Source organism: Rattus norvegicus, chromosome 1 (assembly GCF_036323735.1).
Source record: "Rattus norvegicus strain BN/NHsdMcwi chromosome 1, GRCr8, whole genome shotgun sequence".
NCBI classification, from domain to species: Eukaryota; Metazoa; Chordata; class Mammalia; order Rodentia; family Muridae; genus Rattus; species Rattus norvegicus.
In genome coordinates, this window is record NC_086019.1 from 235,131,929 (window position 1) to 235,146,925 (window position 14,997).

A 14,997-nucleotide genomic window follows, 5' to 3' on the forward strand; every position below is an offset into this window, starting at 1 on the left:
GTTCTTATGGGGTTGCAAACCCTTCAGCTCCTTCAATTCTTTCCTCTAACTCCTCCATTGGGGACCCATGCTCAGTCCAATGGTTGGCTGCGAGCACCTGTCTCTGTATTTGTCAGGCTCTGACACAGCCTCTTCGGAAACAGCTATACCAGGCTCCTGTCAGCATGCACATCTTGGCATCCCCAATATGCCTGGGTTTGGTGACTGCATGTGGGATGGATCCCCATGTGTGGCAGTCTCTGGATGGCCTTTCCTTCAGTCTCTGCTCCACATTTCACCTCCATATTTCCTCCTGTGAGTATTTTGTTCCCCCTTCTAAGAAGGACTGAAGCATCCACACTTTGGTCTTCCTAGAAGAAGATCTCTTAAAAGTAGTAGTTGGAGGAGTTGAACCATTATACAAGATCCCTAATCAGCCCCGGCTTTCAACCACCAGGTTGAATTCCTTCTCCACCTCTTAATCCCATGAGCAGCCAAAACCCATCTGGAAAACAGGTTATTTTTAAAAGGTACATGCTGAACAAGAGGATAACACTCAGAATTCAGATAGTACCACAGTCTATCAAGAGCAGAAAAAAAACAAAAAACAAAAAAAAACAAAAAAATGACAACAAAAACAAAACAAAAGAACAACAACAACAAAAAAAAAAAAACTAAATGGGAAAGCTCTGTTATTTTCTTTAAAAAAACAACAACAACAACAAAAAAAAAAACCCTGTATTCCGGACCTTCGTTTTCCTTGCTTACAACATAGACTAAAATTTGCAAAAGATTCATCTGTGCTTTAAATACTGTCGATTTGCCTTTAAGTTCTTAAAAAGATTTTCCTCCTAAGAGTCTCTGTCAACCCGAAAGGCATTTGCTCCCTAGTTATCTGGCCATGATCAACAGCATGATATGTGCCCCAAAGGGGCTTCTCTTTGGCCATATTCTGCCAGAGTCCTTTTCAGAACCCCGGCTGGGATAATCTTTGGTGCAATCTGGAGGAAAGTTCTATACTTAATTGTCAGTTTTGTCTTGAGAAAAATCCAGCTCTCAGCCAGGGGTCAGTCCTTATGTTGGCAGGTTCTGTTGCTCTCCTGCAGGAGAGCTTTAAGAGTGTTAAGGGCTTTGTTAACCCCCCTTTTAAAGCAACTGCAGAAGAGGGGGGATTCTTAAGGTCATCTTGATATTCTTTTTTAACGTTTAGCTTTGGGGGTGGGCAGAAAACTGGACCAGTGGAAATTTTCTATTCCCTTCCCATCTGGCACATAAACGGCTTTGGAAAGGCATCGGGTCTACTCAAAGGACGTGAATGCTTTAAAGAAATGATGTAAAAAGAGGGGATCCATTTATCCACCTGCAGTAGAAGTGTTGACGGCAGAGGTCTTCCAGTGTCTCCCACAGAATCTGCTCCAGGCTACAAGCAAACCTGGCCATCACACACTGCTTTGTGCGATAGAGTTGTCAGAATGCTTCTCTCCTTGTGCCTACTGTGGTTTTAATTTCTACACCTCGTAACCATGTTTTCATCCAACAAAGACTTTTATTATCGGTGTTATCATGCCATCTTGGGATGGAAACAACTTATTCCTTTTCAAATGCAGGTTAACTAAGGATAGTTCACAAACGGTGAATTCACCCACATTAAAAAATAAGCAGTTCAGTAAACAGTCACAATGTATTACAATCCTTTGATCTGATCATTACCTTTATTAAAACACTTCTATTAGCAATTATTGTAAAAGGCCCCCTGTGGCTCTCTAGTTTGTTCTCTTTCGCCCTACTCCCTGTGCTAGCAAAATTGTGTGTGTGTGTGCGTGTGTGTGTGTGTGTTTGTGTGTGTGTGTGTGTGTGTGTGTGTGAGAGAGAGAGAGAGAGAGAGAGAGAGAGAGAAAGAGAGAGAGAGTTTCATTTTCTAGAACAACTTAAAATAATTGGAACACATTTATTTAAAAACTCCTTTGGGTCTGTTTTCTTTTATTTGACTGTTTTCCATATTATTACTAATGTTAGCAGCTGTATCACTCAGTAATAGTATATCGAATGGATATACCACAATTCCTTTCCAGGTCTTTGCGATGAACAAGACTGCTGTCCACACGTGTGGAGAAATGTTCTTGTAGACGGACTTCTCGTTTCAGGTTTGTAGACACTGGAAAGTGAAATCGCAGAGTCCCGACTTCATGTGATGGTCCCAACGTGCTTGCTCTGTGCCTTTATCATTCTCTGCCTTCACCAAAAAGCATGAGAATTCTAGTTCCACTGGCAACTTTCACCAGGCATTTAATACGCACCCTTCAAAAGAGTAGTGCTGTCAAGCCCCATGCTGTGAATTTGCTGGCCGGTCTTTCATCCTTTCTGTGAACTATCTGCTCATATGTTGTTCCTAGCCCAGTGTTTGTAGTTGTCAGCACCTTCTTGGGGAATGGGAGTCGCTACCATATTCTGATTTGAATCTTTTGTCTGATGATTGTGCAAATTCATCTCCCACAACCTTGTGTGTCTTTTCATTTCTAAGAGCAAATGATTTAAAGGTCTAGTATTCTATCAATGTATTTCTTGTTTTATGTCCTTTTTATTTTTATCTAAAATGTGTTTAAGTCAAGCTTTGTCATTTTCCTATTTTTATCACAAAGTTTATTTCATCTCTTTGGTTTAGGCTGAGATGTTATTGCGTTCTATAAAAGATATGAGTTATGAGTTCTGGTTCACAAATCTCCATCCAAATATCCACTTATCCAGTACAGTCAGCTAAAAGGACAACCCTTCCCCACTGAGCTACCTTTCCCCTTTAGTCAAAATTGGGTGTTAATAAATGTTTGAGTCTATTTGGAGATTTTTTTTAAAATTCTATTAGTGTGATATGCTCAAATAATACTGCGTTGTTTACAATGTGATAACTTTTTCCTGTGTTTAGAAATCAAGGAGTATTATACTTCGATTTGTTTTTTATTTTTGCAATCTTTCATTTGTTATTTGAGACTTTCATACCATGAATTTTGATCGTATCCACTCCATTCTGACTCTGCTTCCACCAAAGCGGCCTGATCTGCCAGCCATGGAAAGGCAGATCCTGAGTGGGGAAGCAAGGTGGAATGGCTAGGAGCCCCCTCCGGGGGCCAATGAGTGCAGCAAGAACAGACATTGGGAGTTAGCTTCAGTGAGATAACTCATTTACTGAGGGGAAAAATGTTACTTAAACCTTTGGGAGTCAGGTAGGGGCTTTCGGAGTGAGTGAACACCATTGGCTGGTGCCAGGTACTGGGCTGCCTCATTTGCATAAGGAGGAATTCTAGGATGGGGAACATGACTTTATTAAGGGAGAGGAAGTTTCACCTGGGTTTCAGGTAACATGACCTCCTCTGGTGGGAAAAGTGGGGACACAGAACTTCACAGACAGGACACACAGGTCCAGGGCAAGTGGGGTGGATCCTACTCCTGCTGATTTCTGGGGTTTGGACCTGTCTGAACCCCACTCTTGCTCTGGGCCTGCTCCCCACAGCTCCGCAATCCACCCTCCCTCCCCAACTCTTCCCCTTCCTTCCCACACAATTTTGTGACCTTTTGTTTTTTCAAACCCTCCAAATCCCATTTCTGCTGTCCATATATTCTCGGGGCTGCCGCTTTCTTCTAGAGTGTGGCCAACCTACCAAAGGCCACACCCTTAAAGAACAGCGACGTCCTCTCCTGGCCGCTATCAGTTGCCAGTGGCTCCAAAGATAGTGCGGGACTTCACGCACATCTGTCTCCGCGCTCAGATGTTTTTCTGGCTTGAGTTTCCACAGGCCTTGTGCATGTTCTCACGACTACTGTGAGCTCATCTGTGCAACTGGCCTGTTGTACCCCGAAAGCACCGATCCTTTGCAGTCATATTCTACCTCTGACCCTAAATATCTCTCCACCTCCTCTTCCACAATGACCCCAGAGCCTTCAGAAGAGAGTACGTAATATGAATCTTACATTTAAGGTTGAGCAGTCTGCAGTATTTTATTCTCTGAATCCTAACCAGTTGTGGGTCGCTGTTTATCACCGTCTACTAAAGAAAGACGTTTCTCTGATGAAGGCAGACAAATGCACTACTCTGCAGATATAACAATAATTCATTAAAATTCTGTTTAATATTGTATCTAGGTAGCAAAGTGATTGTAGTAGGTTTTCCCCTAGGGCCTAGGTTCTTGGCCCTAGATATGGGTTTCATCTTGTGACCTGGAACTTAAAACCAATCATAAAGTGGCTTACTCGGAGATATTCATGCTGTCATTGGGCCACTGGCATGTCTTGCCAACCATTTGTTACTGTGGCTCTCAGAGTTCATAGCTGGGTAACTTTTCTCCTCTACTAGTGTGCATAACATCTTCCAGCATTGTGTAAGCTAGCCAGTGGGATAGACCTTCCAAGTGACTACCAGCTACTTCTCCATGTCCTACGACTTGAGATATGGTACCTTCAGTCATGGGACTCCATTATTTTAAAATAGCAGTTTTGACTATTCTGGGTTATTTATCTTTCTATACAAATATGAGAATTTACTTGCCAATCTCTTCAGTCTTACCAGGATTTGAGTTGGTTGGTATTGGCTCTAGAAATCAGTTTCCTTAGAGTAAACATCTTAGGTCTGTTGTATCTTCAGATTTTGAAAACCTTATTTCTCATTTTTGATTTGGTCCTTTCTCTCACTAATAACTTCTAGTTGTCAGAGCTGTCCTAGTTTGCTTTTCTACTGCTGTGATAAATGCTGACCAAAACCGACTTGGAGGAAGAAGGGGTTTGTTTGTTTTAGGTTATAGTCTGTCACTAAGGGAAGTCCAGGCACAAACTGAAGCAGAGACCATGGAGGGACATACCTTATTGGCCAGCTCACCTTGATGTCTCACCTTGCTTTTCTGTACAAGTCCTGGAGTGCCACTTCCCAGAGTAGAATGGGCTCTCCCACATCAATCATCCACAGGAAAATGCCACAGGCTAGTGTGATGTCAGCAATACTTCAGCTGGGAGTCCCTTCCCAGGTGACTCTCATTTCTGTCAAGTTGACAAAACAACCAGCACAGTATACAGGTCTGTCCCATCTTGGCCAGACTTAGTCCTAATGTCTTGGAATTTGGGCACCAGTGTAAGTGATGTGATTTTGAGATTCCTTCAGTTCAGTGCTAATGCAAAGGTATGATTGGCTTTCACTGGCCTGTGTCCCGCCCAGAACATTAGGAAGTCGCTTACTATTTCATGTAGCTTCTGTGAGCCCATGGGACTTCCTATAAGAGCATAGCCATATCAGTCTATCTGCCATGCTTAAAGATCCTCCTGCCTCCCTGCCTCCCTGCCTCCTTTCCAGCCTCCCTGCCTCCCTGCCTGCCTCCCTGCTCCCTCCCTGCCTCCCTGCCTCCCTCCCAGCCTCCCTTCCTCCCTGCCTCTCTACCTCCCTTCCTCCCTGCCTCCCTCCCTTCCTCCCTGCTTCCCTCCCAACCTCCCTTCCTCCCTGCTTCCCTCCCAGCCTCCCTTCCTCCCTGCTTCCCTCCCAGCCTCCCAGCCTCCCTGCCTCCCTCCCTCCCAGCCTCCCAGCCTCCCTTCCAACCTCCCTGCCTCGCTCCCAACCTCCCTCCCTTTCTAATTCTGGGAACTGAACCCAGGCCTGGGGGCTTGCTAGCCAGCACTCTACCACTGAACTAAATCTTCAACCCCAAAAGACAACTTAATTCTACCTTTCCAAAAAGTAAAAGGCTTCCCTTACAAGAGGACACACTGGTTAGGACCAGAGGTAAATTATTTTCATTTTGTTTTGGTTTAGTTTGGTTTCATTTAGTCAATCACATTATTCGTCTGTGGACTTTAGATTTAGGTAGGGGGCTTCAGCACTCCATAATGCAAGATGAAAAATTACAGCATTTTTTTCTTCCTTCATCTTGTTATTTCTCTGATACTTATTTCTCAAACTACATTGTATTTTTACAGTATTTATATTTATAAGTATCCCTACTTAGGACCATCTTGAGGTGTTAGGCAAACTGAGTAATCTTCTTTTAAAAAACACCTAAGAGGGGTTGGGGATTTAGCTCAGTGGTAGAGTGCTTGCCTAGGAAGCACAAGGCCCTGGGTTCGGTCCCCAGCTCCGAAAAAAAAGAACCAAAAAAAAAAAAAAAAAAAAAAAAAAACACCTAAGAGTTTTGGATAAGATATTTGAACATTGGTAAGGAATTAAAGGAAATTCTCAAATACCTGAACAGGAAAAAGGCTAGCCAGTGCTGACATTAGTAAGGTAGACTTCTAAAACAGTACTATCTTTAGTATCTTAGACTTTCTATTTTGATGCTGTCTGGAGCACAGACAGACACATTAAATAAATAAAAAAATTAAAAATAAATAAAAACGAGGTTTTATTTTCCTCACACGTTAAATAAAAAAATTAAAAATAGATAAAAATAAAATTTTATTTCAGTTTTAAATTTTTTTGTACTTCATGAAGAAGTTAGAATAACATTGCTTGATACCTTTTGCCAGACCCCCCAAAAAAATATCTGAAATATAAATCACAGAAAATCATTCAAATCCCTTTTCATTAATATATGACCTTTAATTTTATAAAAGCCTTACTTTCTATGACATATGAAAAATGAAGACTCAATTCTGAAGTACTTCGAATAATATATTAAGAGCTAAGAGCAGCTGGGTGGTGGCGGCACATGAGTTTAATCCCAGCACTTGGGAGACGGAGGCAAGTGGACCTCTAAGTTCCAGGCTAGAGCCTGGTCTCCAGAGCAAGTTCCAGGACAGCTAGGGATGCACATAGGACTTTGTCTCAAACAAACAAAAAGAATTAAGAGCAAAGAAATCAAAATACTAAACAAAAATTTAAAATTATTGTCTTAGGGTTTTAACTGCTGTGAAGAGACACCATGATCACAGCAACTCTTATAAAGGAAAACATTTAATTAGGACTGGCTTACAGTTCCATAGGTTTAGTTCATTAGCATCACGGCAGGAAGCAAGGCAGTATGTAGGCAGACACTGTGCTGGAGGAACCCAGAGTTCTACATATTGGTCTGCAGGCAGCAGAAGGAGACTGTAGGACATTGGGCAGAGCTTGAGTTTTAGGAGACCTCAAAGCCCGCCCCCACAGTTACACATTTCCTCCAAGGCCACACCCACTTTAAGGCCACACCTCCTAATAATTCTGCTTCCTGTGGGCATTCAAACCCATGAGTCTATGAGGGCCGTTCTCATCAAACCGCCATACTTAGTAATTTTTTAATCTCATAGTTTTTCTCCTTTGAAATGTGCTTCCTGTGTTCACACTGTGATATCTTTTCAGTCTTTTGCTTCTCTATGATTTGATTTATGAAATTTTATGAACTTTCCCCATGGAAAATCTAAAAGCTTTTGTGGGTTTTTTTTTTTTTCTTTTGATTTTTAGTTTTCCTGTACTGGGAATTGAAACTAGAAGTTCTGCTCGTGCTTGACAAGCACTTTTAATGCTCAGATATATATTCCCCATCCCCAGCCATTTTTAATAACTATTTATTTTGAGAGAGGCTGTCGCAAAGTCGCCCACACTAATGTTGACCCAGCCTCCAGAGGAGGAGGAAGGATTATAGGCCCACCCTGCCAGGCTGACCTAAAGGTTTCTTAATTTCTAATTTCTTGCTGTTCTGTGCTGCATTTTCTTCCCATCATGCACGTACATGCCCCGCAAACTACTAATGAGTTTTAGGGAAACATAGAAGATATATTATTAGATATTTTTCTGTATTTAGTTCCGAACTTCACAAACGGGAGCTGCTAAGGAAGAAGACACATCCTTTTCATGCGAACCACCTTAACCTTCATTTTTTATTTATTTATTTATTTATTTTTTTGGTTCTTTTTTTTCCGGAGCTGGGGACCGAACCCAGGGCCTTGCGCTTCCTAGGTAAGCGCTCTACCACTGAGCTAAATCCCCAGCCCCTTAACCTTCATTTTTAACCAACGCCATCTCACAGCCTTAGAAACGTCTCGTTGCTACACTGGTTGTTCTGGGCAGTGCTGCTATGAGCTTGGCGATGGAACATCACGGGAGTCTAAACAGCTTACTTGAATGTGTGTTTAAGATCGGCTTTATTAACATTGTTTTTAGGAAATTGCTTCACTTCACTGGGCTTCACTGTTGAGGCTATAAAAGGCTATAAAAGGATTAGATTTTTCTTTCTTTCTTTCTTTCTTTTTTTTCGAAGTTGAAGGAAGAATGTACTTTGGTGAACCGCTCTGAGAACAGGAATAGTCCTGCTGCCCGGATTTGTGATACAGACTGGGCTCTTTGGTTGCTGATGAAATAACCCGAAAATAATGGCGTTCGAGCTCCTGCATGGATTCATACATCCCAGTGACGTTTGGTTTTAGTAGCTTTACAATTTTAGCCGCTGTTTGGGATCCCACTTTCTAGTTTTTATCAGTAAGGGTGAATGTGGAAATACCGTGTTCAGAAATGAGTTAGAACTTAGAAGTGTATATGTTCACCATAGTATATAAAAATTAAGTTTAGTAGATTTTGATGAACTAATTATTAAAGCAGTGACATAGAGTCTTCATTTCTACACATAAATAAAGCTCAGCTCTAGCTGATGCCATGTGTTTACCCGTAGCAAGTTGTCTTTGGTTCTTATTTCTTTCTGTAAAATTTAGAATTAAAAACTATATTTGAACACTGCTGTGGAAGTATTTTGAAATATTATTGAGATGTATCAAATGCCCAGAAGAAAACAGACAAAGAAAGTACTTTGGATTCTTTAAAATAGAACAAACAAGATAAGGCTGTGAATTTCAAAAGGGCAGAGGGTACATGGCAGCATGAAGGGCAGAAAAGGAAGAGGAAAATTATGTAATTATAATCTCAAAATTATATATTTAAATTTATTTGATATTATTATTTGAGTATTCCTCACATATCTCCATGATAATCAGACTTGAGGCTGTTTTTCTCTACGTTTATATCTCTCAAAGTGTATCATGAATGTTTATGTTAAAGCTTTATTATTGGTTTGGAAATATTGCTTTTGAAGATTCCAAACGACGATTAAGCTTCTGTTTATGATATCTGGGGTTCTAGTTAACTGAAACAAAAGTTTTGCAGAAAGAGAGATGCTTGGCTCTGCGTTTTCACTGTGTTATCATAGATACGATGACAGATAATGTTTATTCTGGTTTTCTTTGCACCTATGGTTAGTCTCAATAAACTCACTGAATCCTCACAGTAAGATGGTAAAAAAACGGTCCTTACCTTACTCTCTGCGTTCGATACTGAGAAGACAAGAATCTAAGAACTTGAATAAATTAGTAGATACTAGAATCATTACAGATACTGAGTCAGTGGTTTATACATATGGCGTGCTTTTCCTAAGGGCGATAATTGCTTATAACGCTGAGAGAATAGAGATCTCCTTCTGTCAAAGTAAATGCACAAACTGATTTCACCAATAATAACCCAGATTTTTGAGACTTTTTTTTTTATTAACTTGAGTATTTCTTATATACATTTCGAGTGTTATTCCCTTTCCCGGTTTCCGGGCAAACATCCCCCTAATCCCTCCCCCTCCCCTTCTTTATGGGTGTTCCCCTCCCCATCCTCCCCCCATTGCCGCCCTCCCCCCAACAGTCTAGTTCTAGTAAAGGTAAATGTATGCAGCTGCCCCCTTTTTGAATAGTTCAATGAGAGGTCAGCTGTAGTAACATCTACTATCACCTTATCAGATCCTCTTTCATCCTAGTACCCCTCAGAACTAGAACACAGTGCTTTGTTGAACAGAACTGCTATTTTTTTTTTGTTCTTTGTAATTAAGACAGAGTCTCACTATATATAGTGAGCCCTGGCTACAGCCCTGAATAGCCTTGATGTCATGGAGATCCTCCTGCCAAGTACTATAATAAAGTAAATAAATAAAATACTGAAATAAAGTTATGCTCACCATGCCCAGCTATAAGTATTTGATGGTGATGATGATGATGATAAGTATTTACAATAATATATATGAAGAGAAAACGTTTGTATTACACAAGAAGAATCATCCTCCCCTAATATGAATCTGTTTCCTCCTGTCTCTTAAAAAAAAATAAAAATCTAAATTTTATCTAAATCTAGAACTCCAAACGCCTCTGATGACATCTTTCTCCACTCGGATGTCCCACGACTGACTTCAGTTTAAAATACCCCAAATTGGTCTTTATTCCTTTTATCCTTAATGTTGGTCTTAAAATGTCTTCCACCTTCGGTGGTGAGGTCATCCCTCCTTCAGCACTCGGAGTTGGGAATCTGATCCATTCTTGGCACTTCTGCCTTTTCCTCTGCTACATTTCCAATTTACCCACCTAGTACACTATCTTGTTTCAGAAATACTTTTCATATTCACAGCTGTGCTTCCCCACTGCCACTGTGGGAGTAATTATGGATACTTGGGTCATCCCAGGAGTCTCTCTGAATTCTGTTTCCTACCTCTGATCTGGGAACTTTACTGGGGTGGTATCTGAAAATGCCAGTCTGATCATGCCTATCCCTTATTTAAATCCCCTCAACATTTCGTCATAGCTTTTAGGGAAACCATTCTAATGCCTAAACTGAGCATACAAACCCATTTTATTTAGCTCTGGGTGCCCCTATTGAAGAGTATCCTGTCCTACTCCCTGTGTGGTAACACAGGATCATTGCACAGAAAGACAATGGGACACACAGGAGAAGGACTTGGGGGCCAGGACAGAGCATGTCTCCACCATGGTTTTAATTCAGAGCTTCATTGGATCAGTGGACCAGTCTCCATTGGAAGTGTCCAGCCAGGTCTTGGGTTTTGTTTTGTTTCATTTTCTTGCTTTTGTTTTTAAGGCAGGGTAGGCAATCCAAGAATAGACTAAGGGCAGAAACCAGGTAAAGAGCCCATCTCAATTCAAGAACTAGATGAATGAAATGAGGGGGCTACAGTTAAAAGAGTTTCTGAGGTGAGGTTACAAATTTCTCTATGCTATTCACATGTAAGGCAAGGCTCAGCTTAATAGAAATAAATCATATTAGAACACATCTAAACCATGTGCTATAACAGATCATATCTCTCTGCCACAGATCACTGCCTCCCCCGACTGTCCTCTTCTGCTCCCTTAGTCTCCAACTGTATTCATTTCTAAATTCAGTTCAAGTATCCTCTCTTCTGTACGAGTGATAGCCAACACAGACTGAGCAGTTACAGTCTCCAGGCACCATGCCAAACACATAATCTCACTTAAACCTTGTCAGAAAAGGTACCTCTCTTTTACTCATGTTGCAGATTATGAAATTGGTGCCTAGAGAGACGACTCAATTTGCACAAAATCAAATAACAATTATGGGGGGAAAGAATAGAGTCCAAAGAGTTAGACTCAAGATTGAGCTCATTTCTACCATTGGCCTTCACTAATTCCCCAAGACCCATTGGAGATGCCTTTCTCTGTGCATGCATGCTTATATTATATCTCCATCCCTCACAAATATCTCCTGCTCAACCATTTCAGGATGATTGAGAAATGCCTAAAAATTAAGGGTCAAATATTGACTACAAGAGGAGAATTTCAGTATGTGTTTATTTCACGGATTTCTTCATATTATCCATTGAGTTGCTTGGGGAGTGGTACTTAGGGCAGTAAGTGTTTAATCAGGGAAATTCATGCCAGCTGCATGTGGCTCATTACCCCAGCTAATCTTCTGTCTTTCTAAGATGTTTCCTTTATAAAATATGGCATCAGTCAACAAGCATCCCGCTCTTCCGTCCCAGAGACTATTATATGTCCTATGCTTTTAGTAAGTTGTTTGTTTCTCAAAGTCATCATACTCCACAGATTCAACACAGTTATCCGTGTTGCATATGGCATATGTCAGGAAAATGTTCTTCATAGCTCATCCTTGTTTTCTGCTTATGTTTGACTTTGATGTTCTATCTCTTATCTTCCTTCTCTTTGGTTATTCTGGTGGGATCTTAGAGAGTAATACTACTTTTTGGCTTTAAAGTTAAGTAACTATATTAATCACAGAACAGATGTGACCTGACGAAAGGTTTTAAAATAGGTAGATAGAGGTTTGTCCACCCCTCCCCCCAATAAATAGCCTTAATCTTTGAAGGAAGATTAAAAATGGAAGGAGAGAAAGCTAAAATGTACCGTAGAAATGCATGCTCACCTCTTCAAGTAGACCCAAGAAATCTGGCTCCAACCAGTGCTGCGAGCCACTGATGAATGAGCCCAGGAAGATTGCTGAAGTTTGCCGGGCCCTACCTAGCTCCCAACCTGTATCTCATCTCTGGGGCAGTGCAAGCTGCTTTTCATCCTGCCTACAAGACAATTAGAGGAGCACGGGAAACTTCTCTCTCACTTGCTGTAGATCACCATCAGCCAAGCTCCACTAGAACAGTATAAAGAAACAGGAACATTGACCTAAATAAACGTCAATGAGCAACAAAGAAGTGATACCACAGCCTGGAAGCAAATTACACCCCCGTTAGTAGTAGAGACTGAAAGCCGGAAGATGGTCAGTCAAGAACACCTGTAATCTGAGCCTTCTGGAAGGTGAAATGGTGGGCTTGGAATGATTTCTAAACCCATCTAGGTTATAGAGTGAGACCATGTCTCAGGAAATAATACTCAGTAAAGGTCTCTGACTGCATGAGGACAGTTAGCTAAGTTTAGAAGTGTGAGGAGACTATAGCACCCAATACCCCAGCGCGGGGAACAGTGAACGCTGCCTAAAATCACCCCACTGTGGGGTATGATGGATCTCATCTCAAACCATTCCAACATGGGGTACAGAGGATGCCTCCTAAAACAGGGCTTTATTTATCTTTGACCTCTGTTTGTGTTTCTAGCATTTTCTGTCACAATTGTAACATGGTCTATGGTAATCCTCCAGCCTTCAACTCACAGTGGTTCCTGGTTCACCTGGCATGCTGCATTTGAACACTGACATCTTAGAAGGTGTGACTGGGGGATTAGGTAAGAATCAGGAAATAGCAAAGAATTCTCATCTGTTGTGTCTGACTTCTGAGTTGTCGTTCTTATTGTTTTGTTTGTTTGTTTGCTTTTGTTTTTCTGACAAAGCAGTTAGCTTTTCCCTATTTACATAGACTTCTACAAAAGTGGACTCTCCCTTCTACTCTAGAGGAACAGCAACTTTTTTTTTTTTTCAGTCAGACCATCTGGGTCTCCTTCAATTTTTTTAATTTTTTTTTGATAAAACTTAAGTAGTGCAACACTTAAGCATTTCAATTTACTGATTCTTAATATTGTAAAGATCACAGCTTTGGGTCTGCTAAGAGAGAAGCAGGTTTGTGGTGGAGGCATTAATTAAAGATATCAATAGACTGATGGACTCTTCAGATTTAGAGAGCGAGAGAGCAAGAGAGCGAGAGAGCGAGAGAGCGAGAGAGAGCGAGAGAGAGCGAGAGAGAGAGAGAGAGAGAGAGAGAGAGAGAGAGAGAGCTAACTACATGGTCCAGCTTTCTCCCAAAGATTTCCTTTTTTGAGTTTCAACCTTGGAAAAATCTGATCTTTCTTTTACCAATTTTTATCATTCAAAACAGACTTATTTATTTTGTGTGTATGGATATATGTGAATCACATACCTGCAGTGCCCCTGGAGGCCAGAAGAAGGTTTCAGATCTCCTGCAGCTTGAATTATAGGTGATTGTGATCAGTCATATGGGTGCTAGGACCTGAGTATGGACCCTCTGAAGAGTAGAACATGGCCTTAACCACTAAGCACTCTCTTCAGCCTCTATTCCTCTTGGACTTTCTTGTTTCCTGCAGCTTTTATTTTGATGAAAAAAATTTGAATTTCTTTTTTCACTAAGATATTGCCAGCCATGACTTTATACAAACCTTAAACTATAAATGTCTGCTACTGAAATAATAGCGGAGCATTTCTAATGATAGGGGTTTTCTCTGAGAGGCTTATCTTTGGGTGCTTTCCTCTCCGTGTAAACATGCCAGAGTGCATGTTGACCTCCAAGATGACTTCTGCAACATGAGCAGCGGCATCTCATACAATATGGTCTGTGACGTGGATCACTAAACCCTGAAGCAACACGTGACTAATTCCATTGTGAAAGAAACGTGTTTTCCGAAGCAAGCTGCATTTGCATTGAAAAAAATATTTGTAATTTTAGTCGCACAGTTCGATGGCAACCTCTTAAAAAGGTGACATCGATGCATTGTGATTTCAATCAAATATTTATTTAAAGGAGAAGATGGGATGAGGGTATAACTTCATGCTTTTTTTTAAATCAGTAAAGAAAAGAGAATTCATATGCCCCTTTAAACTCTCAAAGTACTAAGCTTATATTTCACACAGCTCACCTTTCCAACTGTGATGTGCTATAAGTTGGTGTGAGTTAGCCATTCTGCTTTTAATCCAGCCATTATCAAAATACTTCACTGTGGGCCATGCAGATGGCTCAGTGGGTAAAGGCACGTCGGTGCAGACTGCTGGCCTGAGTTTCATCCCTGAGTCACATATGGCAGAGGAGAGAAGTTACCTCTTGCAAATTGTTCTCTGAGCTCTACCTGCATAGTGAAGCATGCTTTGCTTGCATGTATGCATGTGTGCATGTGTGTCATGTGGGTGCAGTGCCATGGAGGTCAGAAGAGGCCATCAGATCCCTTGGAACTGAAGTTACAGATGGTTGTGAGCTCTCATACAGATGTTGGGAGTCACACCCAGTTCCCCAGCAAGAGCGAAAGGGGTTCTAAACCTATGAACCATCTTTTGAGCTCTTAACTTTTTATTTAAGCTTCAGTATGAGATCAACAAGGTAGACAGGTCTGAGAAATTAATTAACCCTTCTGTCATAAATTATATGAAATTTAGTTGTTTAAAAAACATGAAAAAATGTGTGAACAAAATGTCATTTTCTTTAAAAAATTTTCTGTGGGAGAATAAAGGAAGCCAGGGGAGGAAAAGCTTCCAAAAATGATTGATAGTTGTAATTTCTATAGCAAAAAAGAAAAGTCAAGCAAATAATAGAAAGAAAATGTGTCTTCTAG